Source organism: Equus asinus, chromosome 12, assembly GCF_041296235.1.
Source record: "Equus asinus isolate D_3611 breed Donkey chromosome 12, EquAss-T2T_v2, whole genome shotgun sequence".
Classification (NCBI taxonomy): domain Eukaryota; kingdom Metazoa; phylum Chordata; class Mammalia; order Perissodactyla; family Equidae; genus Equus; species Equus asinus.
Genome location: NC_091801.1, coordinates 45,710,312 through 45,723,394, shown reverse-complemented (window position 1 = coordinate 45,723,394; position 13,083 = coordinate 45,710,312). Strand labels below are relative to the sequence as shown.

At 39.0% G+C, this 13,083-nt stretch overlaps 1 protein-coding gene and 1 long non-coding RNA gene across 7 annotated transcripts in view; one reads left to right on the top strand and one right to left on the bottom strand.

Annotated features, from left to right (window-relative positions):
* The window catches only part of LOC139039915 (uncharacterized), a 78,362-nt gene extending 67,172 nt beyond the window's left edge, over positions 1–11,190 (top strand). The window contains exon 3 of one of the 2 annotated variants that reach the window (XR_011493276.1): positions 5,392–11,190. This is a non-coding gene — a long non-coding RNA (uncharacterized lncRNA). The other variant, XR_011493277.1, reaches the window with a different exon arrangement.
* Positions 1–13,083, bottom strand: part of CPQ (carboxypeptidase Q) — a 460,617-nt gene that overhangs the window by 154,747 nt on the left and 292,787 nt on the right. The gene's annotated exons all lie outside the window — the stretch shown is intronic.

Here is a 13,083-nt window from a genome sequence, read left to right as displayed (position 1 = left end):
GTCTCCATAACCTCAACAGACTTTTTCCCGAGCATCTCTTAGATACTCTGGCTACCATGATCTTCCCACAATTTAGAATCTAAACACAGGTGGGCAGACACTTCTCAAGAAATCCATGTCTTCATAATCTCTGTAAGAGACAAAGCTTTGGCTTTCAGAGGGCAGTTTCTGAATCTATCATGCTATTGCCCAGCACAGACAAAAGGAACTATGTTTGAACAAATACTGTCCTCCCCAATGAACAGACTAGGTGGTCTACAGGATAAAGCTGGGCTCCTGACACATAGGATGTGTTGGGAGACAATACCACAAACATCTGAGCTCTTCTTGAATTGATTTCTTATCTCAAGTTTTGTTTAGTGAAGCTGTTGGGTGTTGATAGCTTGTGAGATACAACTTTCTTTCACAAGAAAATGGCCCATCTGTCCAAATGCTCATGCAGCGCTACAGCCGCTCTGAAAGGAGCTGTTTCCACTCCCAGACTTTCCCTCTTACTTGTGCAGGGCACTCAGATTGGCTTCATAAAAGCAAGATCATGCCTGTTCCTGGTTAAATTCTCTGAGCATATTACTGGACTGATATCTGAGGATGAAGCAAGAAGGGCCTAATTTATCTGGGACTCACAAAAACCAACCCTTAGGTAGATTTATAAAATATGATTACAGTGTAATTGGAAGAAATGGCTGAAATTGATTAAACATTGATTTGCGTATTGGGGCACAGCAGAGAATATCTATGGAAAAAAATCGTTCTGATTAAATGGAGGCAATTGGGTTTCATCCAGAAGTCAGGACTGCTTGAAACTAGAGATGAGATTCTTTTAAGTGAAAGAACCATGCTCCTGAATTCCTTCTCCTTTGGCCTAAGCAACCATGGGATAAGTTGTCTCACTTGAGAGGACGGGAGGAGCACAAGAGTTGACTTGCAACACTGTGTTTGAATTTCCTCAGGGGAGGAGAGGCAGACTGAGAGTTTAGGCAACTTTTTTTTCAATAAGGATCATCTTTCCCATGGTCAAATCCAACTACGGTGCAGGGTACAGCTATAACTTCTCTTTTCTTACAACTATACACTCACCACTGTGTTCTAGGCTTTTGTTATGCATGGTGTGTAGGATTAAAAAAAAGAGAGAATAGAAGCATTTGATACCTACAGACTCTTCCATGGTTCAATTTAGACAAGCTCATAGAGATATCATCAATCTTTCTTTATAGAAAATGGGGGCCTAGGTGCTTCCTACCAAAAGAAATTTTTTTTTTTAATTTATTTTTTTGCCATTTAGGTTTATAAGCTAAAGAATTCTTCTTGGTCCTTAATAGTTTCTAAAATCCCAGAAGCCTATGAAGCTGAGAGTATTCTTTTTGATGCTTGTTTGTCTATTGATTCTGGAAAGTTTCTCAATTATTTAACCTTCTGTGATCTTAATATTCTCTACAGAAGTCAATCTGCAAAATCAGCTGAAGGCTTCCATCTATACAATATTCTGCAGCCTCCAGTTCTGGACCTATCTGTTAAGCCATTAGAAAAAACTAAACAACAGATCAGAGTTTTACCTATTCAAATGAGTCACTTTAAAAAGGACAGTCCCTGGGAGACCATACAATAATTCCTCCTTTACCACCAGTTTCCATAAAGAGAAAGCCAAATTAACGTGGCTTGGTATATAAGTTTACTTTTGTATAGTTTCTCCTTAATAAAAAGAAATTTGGCTTGAGGATGGAAGATTTTTAGTTAGTTTGATTGTGAATGATTAGAAAAAGAAAGAAGAAAGAAGGGAGAAAGAGAGGGAGAGAGAAAAGAGGGAGGGAGAATAGAAGGAGGGAGAGAAGCAAAACGATGACTAGTACAAAAAAGAGGAGGTGAAGTAGAAGAGAGAGTAGAAGGGAGGAGGATTGCAAAGCAGCTTTGGGAAAGGCAGAAGATGAAAAGAGAAAGTAAACCCAGGTCACGATGTGAACCCAGGCTTGGGTCAGGTTGCTGAGGTTCACAGAACAAAGTTAAAACAAATTGTTTCGCCATGTTCTGATGTGTACTAGCTTGATGTCATCATGGATGTTGCTAAGACTAAGTAAGCTGAGAAGTGGAAAGGGGTCCTGAAAAATACTACCCAGCCATGATAGCCTATCTAGTTTAAATAAGAGCTACCTAAAGTATTATTTCTACCTCAAACATCGAAGTTATTCTGTTGGCTCTTGCCTGCCATGTCCCTGGACCACAGTAGTAATGCGGAGTCGGGAGGCAACCAATCCAAGTCCCAGGACTTGGGAGTGAAGTTTGGGTAGCTGCATGGTTTCCTATGATGTCAACACTTGAAGACAACTTTAATTTTGACGCATACATTAGAGCTTAAACAAAAGACAGTCAAATAATGTTACAGACATCCCAATAGAGGACTTTCAATGATCTAATTTTTAGTTTCAGGACAGAGTGTCAAGGAACCAAGCTTACTTTGAAAGAAAGGCTCCATGTCTGCACAAGCAGCAGGTTTGCTCGCCAAGCACAGTACTTTCTGGTCTTTAATCCTCTGATTACTTTTGACCTCACACACTAAGCCAGGTCATTTCAGCTAATAATCTCTGTGTTCAGACTCTAGGAACAAACCAAATTTTCATTGGTATATTTTGTTTTAGGAAGGGGTTGTTGCATATACTGAACATTTTATTTTCCTGCATCCTTGTGTGAATATTATCTGGCCACTAATCCTTATTCTGTGTTTTTTTTTTTTAAAGGAAAGCTACACCGGCCTAGCCTTCTTTTTTTTTTAAAGATTGGCACCTAAGCTAACATCTGTTGCCAATCTTCTTTTCTTTTTCGTCTTCTTCTTCTCCCCAAAGCCCCCCAGTACATAGTTGTGAATTCTAGTTGGAGGTCCTTCTGGCTCTGCTGTGTGAGATGCAGCCTCAGCACGGCCTAACGAGCAGTACCATGTCTGCACCCAGGATCTGAACCAGCAAAACCCTGGGCCACTGAAGCAGAGTGCGTGAACTTAACCACTCGGCCAGGGGGCCGGCCCCTGTCTTATTTTTTATTTGAATTTACTTGTCCTAGGGAAAAAAGTCAGAATAGACATCTTAACTAGTATTGTACCTAATGTAAGCGCTGTGAGATCCAGAGAAAAGGGTATATTATGCATATTTGCCCAAAATGAAAATCTGTTCCTTTCCACCTAAAATATAACAAATTTAAGCTTAACTTCAATATTCAGTCAAATAACACATCTGCATGAAAAAGAGAAATGACAATTTTAATCTCACAAGAATCAAAAGCCACTAATAGCTAAAAGGTTGATTAACCTTATAATGTTTGTGCATCACACCTCAAAAAGGGTAGTCTAAAAGTGATTTCTTCTAATTCCAAAGCTAACTTGAAGCATGGTCATGCTTTGCATAGCATAGAAAACATTTTCTGTCCTCTTAAAAGTGAACTTCAAGGATAAGGGGCAGAAGGAGCTTGAATGTCATAATGCTTGATAAGGGCAGACCTGCTGGACAGAAAGGAATAAAAATTGGCCGTACAGCCTGAAAGTCTGTGAGGAATGACTATCAAAAAAAGGACATAATGAGAATACAAGGTAATTTTCAGAACTTAACAGAGACCACAAAGAATAATGAATAGTTTAGCTTTCCTCTCTCCAAAATGCAATTACTTAAAATAAAATCATGATAAAAGAATGCTCACTTTCTCCATCAATGGATATTGCAACATTATTGTCACATTGTGGAAGGAATAGAGGAAGGAAGGAAGGAAGGTAGGAGGAAAGGATGGAAAGTGAACTCTTTCCTCTCAATTGTGCATTTTCTGAAAAAAGAAAAATGCTAATAAAAATAAGTGTTTATTAATTTAACTTGTATTTATTAGCACAAACAGTATATTTTAATAGGTTATAAAATTAGAGCAAGATTAAAAGAAATACTAGCATCAAAGTACAATTCTCACTAAATTATATTTCTCACTAAATTCTTATCATTAGCACTTGCTCACCTTAACTCAGCCTTGGTACAATCTTATTCAACATTTCCATCAATACCTTGGAAACATGCTTATAAATTTAAGATGATAAAATTATTAGATGAATCATTACTGTGTTCAACCAAATAATCAAGATTCCAAAATATCCTGAAGCAGAAATAATAGATTTTAGCCAACAAGATATTCAGCAGGGATGAATATGAAGGTACACACTGAACTTTGAGATGGTGGGTTGATAGCAGTTCATCTGAGAACAACAAGAAAATTCAAGTGGGCCTAAGCATATTGAGCTAACAGTGTGTCCACTATGGAAAAAGTTAATAAAATGTTAGGGTTTGTTGGCAGAAATTGCGATTCTGATTATGTGAAGTAGCACTCCCACTTTAATTAATCAAACACTTTATCCCTCCCTTTTTTCTACCCAGATACCTAAGGAGACCTTCTGGAAAACAGACTGTGGTCAGAGAAGAGCTGTCAGGATTTTATAGTGTCTGGAAATAGCGTTGTTTGGAGACCAACTGAATGTTACCCTGAGCAAGAGAAGGCTTCAAAAGTCTAGATGCTGTATACACAAGGGGAGTAACTGTGTCCAGAAGGTGTCACCAGGCAGTGAGTAGAGGGTATATGCAGGTAGATTTAGGCTCAGTAGAAGAATAAATCTGAGAGGTCCAGCAAGGGAATAGTATTCCTCAGAGGAGTAGGCTGCCAAATACTGGCAGTGTTCAAGCAGAGGTGGAAGGAACATTTGTTAAGTAAAGAATGAATATTTGACCTGAGGTGAGAGTAGGTGGTGGGAGCAGGAGGTGGGCACTGAGTGAGATCATCTCCAAGGGCACTGACCACTCTAAGATTCGATGATTCCAAAAGGGAAAGTGGGCTTATCTTGGTCATTATTCAGTGAGAAGGAGCTATTAATGTTTTCCTGTGATACTAATATTGTTTTTCTACTATAAATTTCTACTATCATGTTTTTAGTTCAACTCGACCCAAAATAAAATTCTTAGATTACATTTCTAGTAATATTATTTTTAAGGAAATTTACCATACTGAAAAGAACTTTTTATAGCTTAAAATTTGCCTTCTTGAATTGGAGCCATGCTGTATCAACTTCCATTGGAACCTAGGGGCACACTGTGGGAGGGCGTAATAAATATGATCACTGTCAGTATTAACATTTAGGGATGAACACCACATCTTATAGTTTCCTTTGATAATCCATGATGGATTGTCATTTCTTCATTTGCTTAAATGTTCTCAAAATTTTTTCTAATTTCTGCATACATGGGTAGAAAATTCCACTAGTTTATCACTCTCACATGGTACTTCCCTTTATCTGTCCTAAGATTACCTTCTCAAGTACTTCATACATAAAAATCATGGCTTTGTAGACATTTCTAAATGAAGCATTTTTTTTCTTTGCAGGGTGAAGATTGCTACATGCATTATAATGATCTCATCATACGATTTGATGGTTCCTTCTGAATTTTCTACAATTCCACTAGATTTTGAAGATTTAGCAATCAAACTTGCAATATATAGATACCATAATTTTTTGTGTATTATATAGAAACAATCTTTCCGATAGTTCCCAGAATTTACTTGGTCTCTTTAATTGCATAGAATCATATAAATTAAGAAATCTACAATGACTCTGGATTCCTTTTCAGGCTCTTACATCCACACCCTATTACAGCTACAATAACCTTAGAAGATTATGGCCAACACTCTGCTTTTACACAGAGAAGCACAGTGATTCGCCCAAGCAGCAGGGCCTGAAAATAGAACCCAGCACTTGGGACCCAGAGCCAAGGGTTATTTCCATCACCTCCCTCTGCCTGCTTCATAAAAACAGTGCAGAGACTATTTTCATTGCTTTTCTCTAATGCATTACCTTTCACTTGACTATGCTCAAAATTAACCTGCTACTTTTTGCCTACACCCGTAGTCTAATGAGTTCTCTCAACAATTTATCCCTATCAGCTTGACATGGGCAAGTTATTTAACCTCTCTAAATAATGTTTCCCTATCTGTAAAGTAGGAATAACCTACCTTTGAAGTATGTTGTGAGAATTAAATGAGATGACATAACATGTTCATCACTGCCATAGTCCCTGGCACAGAGCATGAACTGCTTAAATGGTTGCCATTATTGATTATACCATAATTATTTTAAGATGACCTCAAACATTGCAAACAATTCTCTCTAGGAAAGACTCACTTGGGAAGTTGGAGAGCATAAGTAGATTATACAGACTGCTTCAGCAGGCACAGGTTTAGGGTAGTATGTGCTGCCAGTTTGAATTAGAGGGAGAATCAATCACAAGCACATGTTATTTAGAAATATGACAAACATTCTAAAAAGGTTGTTTGGTGAGCCTAATTTAAAACAGCATGAACTTATTCCATTTGAAAACATCCATATGTCATGAAATAGCTAAGTTACATTTTCATATCAATAATAGGTTGCAAAGTGAAAAAAAGTTACAGCTCAAGCAATCACAAATACACAGCCCTCTCTAAATAACTTGGAGTTACTAGGTAAGCAGGTAGCACTGGGTGAAAATGTATTCAATTGTTTGAACTGAAGCTTCCCATGCACCTGAGGTGAGTTTTGCCCTGGAAATGGCTAATCTAATGAATTATTCCACTGTCAATTGCATTTACTGGCAAAAGTTGGCAAGACTGGCTACACAATGGTTTTCTTTCTAGGAGGGCATAGAATATAGGGTGAGAGTCCAGAACAGAGGCTTGGAGAAAGCATCAAAAGTCTGGCATATTTCACATAGAAATGAGAAGTTTAAGCTGAGAACAAAAAACATATCCTGACATCACATTTGAGTCTAATCTCTGTGGGGAAGGTATAAAGATCGCCAAGAATGGGGAGTGGATGTTCAAGGACAGATATCAATTTTTTATGCTATTGTGGACAAATTTAAGTGTAGCATTGTTTAAAGATCAGAGAAAAAACTAAATGACCTGTCAAAGGAGCATTGTTTTGTCTCTTTCAACTCTATAACAACTTATGAATTTTAATCTCCATATGTTCGTTCAGTAAACAGCACTAAGGTAGCCATGTTTCAACACTGTCTTTGTCCTTCTTGCAACAGAGTAGTTAAGACCATTGGCTTTACAGGCAGATGAGCCAGGATTTGAAGCCTACCTCTCCCACTTACAAGGAACTTTCAGCAAGCTGTTTGGGCTCTCTGGGCTCCCTTTTCCATGTATCTAAAAATGGACCTTAACAACTGCCCTCAGGTGATATAACAGCAATTGCAAGGAAAGGGCCTAATGCATTGCCTGGCACCCAGTCATGCTCAGTCCATCTAGTTTCCTAATCCATCTTAGCATTTAATTATATGTTTTATTGTTATCAGAATGCCCAATTGATACAGTGTCTGTTCTTAATAAAAGTGGCTCTCTCTGATGGTAATTCTCAAGCAGTCGGGGGCAAAGAATACACTCCCCTAGTGGTACTGGGCTGGGAGGGGGAGACAGCATGCGGAATTTGCAGCCTCCCATCCCTGACTCCTGGGGAGAAGGGAGAAGTATGCCTTCCATCCCCATGCCTCAGCTGAGAAACAGTGGACTGAGAAACACTACATCCTCTCCTAACGGAAGAAACCTTTTTAGTTCCCTCATGTGTGTTTCTCACAAGACTTGAAATACAGTAGAAAATCAACAAACCAACTTGAGTTGATTTGTTTCTGTTTAGTAATAAAATGTGACTCAGAATTAAGCTAGTTTAGTCCCTTAAAGAAAACGATATATTTTTTGTGATCAATGCACAATTAAAACAAATTTCCAATTAATTACTTTGTCTTTACAATTTTAGTCACATAAACTCATTGAAGAAGTTTACTCTCAACTACCATATAATGTAACTCCCTTTCTCTAAGACACGAGTATAAACAATGAGTAAATTAAAAAAAGAATAATCTTTAACGTGGTCTTCAGAGGTCAGAACTATACAGAATTATGGGCAAGAAATTAGGACCAGAAATAAAGTAATGCTTAAAAGTTCATCATGAGGATCCGGCCCAGTGGTGCAGTGGTTAAGTTTGCAGGTTCCACTTCAGCTGCCTGGGATTCGCTGGTTTGGATCCTGGGTACGGACCTAACACTGCTTGGCAAGCCATGCTGTGGCAGGCATCCCACATATAAAATAGAGGAAGATGGGTACAGATGTTAGCTCAGGGCCAGCCTTCCTCAGCAAAAAAAAAAAAAAAAAATTCATTATGAGACTCTGGTGAATGTAGTACAGCAAATTCATACTTTCATGAGCCTCTTCTGCTCTGAACATGTGGCAATTAGAGATGAAATATAAAATACGAAAACCAAAAGCCAGCAGTTTGGCTCCAAAAACTAGATAAGCATCTCTGTGGACTAGAAATGGATTAGAATCACAAGGCTGTGAGTGGGTCTGAAGCCAGGGGACCTGCAGGGCTCCAGATCCAGAAGCCAGCACTGACTACTGGGCATTCTGTTCTTATAGGCAGACATTATCTAAAATCGCTCCACTGGAGATAGGGTAACCTAAACCAGGTTAACTGTGTGAAGGCAAGCAAGGGTGTTGGGCTCACAAGAGGAGGGTGAAAACAAAAAAAATATGGCAAGAGATACAGCTTTATAAAAAGTTTGAGCCTGTGGAGGAGAAACGGACAGAGACATGAATCAGAACCAGGCATTGAATCAAGCCACCCAATGGCTTTGTAACAGAATACGTGATCCTGGCTATCACCACTGTCAAGGATGGCTGATACAACATAATGAAACCTGCTTCTGGACTGGCAATGTTGAAGCCCAAGTGAAAGCAATCATGAAACCTCGAGAGAGAGAGAACAGTGATCCCAGAGGAAGAAAAGAGAATACAAACTGAATTTAAAAACATCCTACTCGAAACGAGTCAGTAAACCAAAATTCCAAAACACATGAAGTATAGTGCTAAAAATGTCAATAAAAGCAACAACTGGAATAAAACCTCTACTCCAGATTAAATTAGTTGTATGGAAAGATTGTATAATAATTTTTAAATTACGCTTAGGTTGGTCAAAGGACTAATTCCCTAGAAAAAGAAAAATTGCCAAAATTGACAAGAAGAAATAGAAAACCTGGAAATATCAATAAACATCAAGAAACTCAATCAAGAATCAGAAAGTACTCTCTCTCCTTCCCACACACACACAAACTAAAACAGCAGACTCAATAGGTTTTCCAGGTGAGTTTCGCCCAAATTAAAGGAATAGAAAATCCCCAAATTAAGCCAACTCATTTATCAAGGTATTACCTGATAACAAAACAAGACAAGGACAGTACAATAAAGTAAATTATAGACCAATCTTATTTATGAATACAATGTGATATTATCAAACAAATTATTAAGTATGATGCAAATTTCCTCCAACTTCAATAGATAAAATTAGAAAACAAACAGCCAATAAAGGTAAAAAGTGGGCTTATTATTCCCATCCATCTATATAATATATTGTCATAAGGTGAATTAGTCACTCTTGAAAAAGCAAACATACAAACAATATCCTATGTTTGGTCCAAAATGTCAAATATAAGTTAGTGATTCTCTATGAAAAAATAAAATCCACAATAATTCTGATTATACACAGGGAGGGTTCTGTATATTTGTTCATGTAGATAGGCACTCTGAATGATCAACCCAGCTTGTTGCCTAAAGATTAAAGAATTATGCTGAGCAGAAGATGAGCACACTGTCTCATTTACTCCTGCTTTACTCCCCTTATCTGTGAAGCCTAACAGCGCTGTACTCAAGCACCACAGTTTACTTATTTCTATTTTATATATACACCATTGCACTACCAGTGAAATACTCGACAATCTAAGAAACAAAAACAATAACAAAACAGAAATATAGGACTGTGTTCCATTTTGCCTTCTGTACCAGACAGGAACCCTGAAGCATTAAGTACCTGCCCTGCCCATAGGTTTCTCCTTAGGAAAGCAGCCTCAGCAATTCTTTCTGCATAGAGTTGTTAGGGCTTGTGCCATGTATGTCAAGAGAAACCAACTCTGCTCCCATAGTTATAAATAATTATACCAAAATCAGTCCTAAGTCAAAGTAACACAGATAATCAGACATGAGTAGCCAAGCTGGCTTGGATCCAAAACCTGCATAAGAGGGGTGAGTTGCGTTGGATGGTGATAAGTAGGGACACACAGAGAGGGGGACAAGGGAGGCAGGAGTTTCCTGCACCCTCTGGAGTTCATCTTGGTTCTTCTTTAAGCCTACTCTATAACGCAGTCTTTAAAGTATAGGGACCACTAATTACTATAAGACTAAAAAGTAAATTATGTACCTGCTATTCATATGTCTTTGTATGCTTGCAGTAAATCACTACACCTCAAGTTAATCTGGGCATACTCCATTCTTTCCATGCTTCCCCAGCTACCTATCTATCTATCTATTCGAAAAATGATATACCAGTATATACTACTCTAGAGAAACCTGTTTAATCTTATTTTATCCGGCAGTTCCAAAATGTTCTTCCCATGCATTCAGCAAGCATTTATCAAACTACTATGTGCCAGATACCATACTTAGGCGTGTGCTGGCGATAGAGCAATGAACTTAACAGATAAGGCCTCTGTTCTTCTGAACTTACATTCCAGTTGGGAGACAGGTGATGACAAAATGAACAAAGATAACTCCAGACAGTGACAGATGCTTTGAAAAAATAAAATAAAATGATGCATCAGAGAATGGTGAGGGGCTCAGTGGTCAGAAAGAGGCCTCTGCAAGAAAGTCAAGTGTGGGCTGGCCCCGTGGCCGAGTGGTTAAGTCTGTGCGCTCCGCTGCAGGCGGCCCAGTGTTTCGTTGGTTCGAATCCTGGGCACGGACATGGCACTGCTCATCAAACCACGCTGAGGCAGCATCCCACATGCTACAACTAGAAGGACCCACAACGAAGAATATACAACTATGTACTGGGGGGCTTTGGGGAGAAAAAGGAAAAAATAAAATCTTTAAAAAAAAAAAAAAAAAGAAAGTCAAGTGTGAGTTGAAACCTGAATGGTAAAAGTTGGCCACATGAAGGGGCTGGCCCCGTGGCCGAGTGGTTAAGTTCGCGCGCTCTGCTGCAGGCGGCCCAGTGTTTCGTTGGTTCGAATCCTGGGCGCGGACATGGCACTGCTCATCAGACCACGCTGAGGCAGCGTCCCACATGCCACAACTAGAAGAACCCACAACGAAGAATATACGGCTGTGTACGGGGGGGCTTTGGGGAGAAAAAGGAAATAATAAAATCTTTAAAAAAAAAAAGCTGCTCTACAGCTGCTTAAAAAAAAAAAAGTTGGCCACATGAAGATCTAGGAAACAGAACTCCAACCAAAGGGAACAGCTGGTGGAAAGACCTAGGGGTCAGAATGAGTTTGAGCGTTTAAGTCTTTTCTCACAACAACCTGTTAGCATTAAGCAGAATAGTGAATCAGGGAGCCCATCTAGAAAATACTTGAGGTGCCAGAAACACTGGTTTAATTTGAATTTAGGAATTATGGATGGGCATGCTGATTTAGGAAACTAAGGAAATTACTAAATACTTAAAACAATCCATCTGGAAATGATGATGGTAATTCCCTTTCAAGTAGTGAAATGCAACATATTAGATCTAGAAGTCCCAGGAAAGATTCAATATAGCAAACTAAAATGTGGTTTTATAGAATTATTTTTCTAACCATAGACAGTCATCAAATAATTTTGTTTTGGGAAGGAAAGTAATGTGAATATCTGTTATAGAAGTCTCATGGAAGGGAACCAAAAGGGAAGGATCATTTTTTGAAAAATCTATCTGCCAGGGAAATTTGGAGAAGGGTTGAGCATTGAAGGTAGGACCAAACGGAAGAGGAGTTGGATAACCAAGGGATATAAGCAGAGACATATCTTTTCACAGTCACTTGGAAAGCAGCCCTCATGGGACACTCTGTGGCACTGGTAGCATCAACTGGTCAGCATGCCCCCAGGACTCTTCAGTGCAGGAAATGAGCAGCCACTGCTGAAAGCAAGTCACCTGGAAATCACTTGGGCTGACTACAATTCAGTGTCAAGAGTGATGGGCAGGGAGCAAACTCAGGGGAAGCTGAAAACAAACGAACAGCGTGGAGACTTTCCTCAAGAAGAGGATGCAGTTTAGAAGCATGTGGAAACCAATGAAGGAAAAATTCACACAGGGCAAGTAGGACAAAATGGGGACTGGTGAACAAGGCAACGAAGAGGGCTGTGTTTTGTGTTTTAGTAAGAAATGGAATATTGTACCTTTACAACAGATTATTTTACAGAAATGTATTGTAAGTTCCTCCAATTTCAAATCTAACTTGAAAGAGGTGCTAAATTAGATATAGGTGCAAAAAATAATCATGCTGCTGGGTACTCTTTCATCTTGAGAAAAAAACTTGCTCAATCAAATCATTTATGGAATGTTCTGATTGAATCAATTTTCTGACTAGATAGATTAGATTTTTAAAATATAGTTGTCAATCTTTCTTAAAGGTATCAGCTAAGAGCAGTGGAACAGAACAGACAGGCCTGAAGCAAATCTGTGTATGTGCGTAAACATAACATTATAAAAAATGCTTCAAAACACCAACATACTGTGTGCCTTATGAAACATCCACAACAATAGAAATGTAAAATGAGATAAACCTAAGTTTTATATTTTTTCCCAACATCCTTATGGACCTTGCCATGCCCACTTTGGAGACTTCTGTGCTCTCTGCCCACACTGACCCCTGCTGAATGGCAACCATGACCACCAAGAGGGTGGGGCCCATGGGCACCTTGCTCATCGTCTAATCTCCAGCATCTTAGAGCACTCAGCAAGTGTTCGTTCTCCCTTGAGCCCTCTCCCTGTAGTGGGGGCTGACACCAGACATAGGAGATATTAGCTTTTAGAGATCTAATTCCATAAACTTTGAGGGGCACTGAAGAGAACTTCTCCACCAGTGACAGAACAACAAGCCCTGGGGTGTAAAGTGAGTCCCTCAGCCTAAGGGTACTGCTGAAAGCGAAGGAGAATTTTTATACCCTCTAGGAAATGCAATTCATTAAAAAGAGGAATTCGAGGTATTTCTCCACTATTCATGCCACTGAAA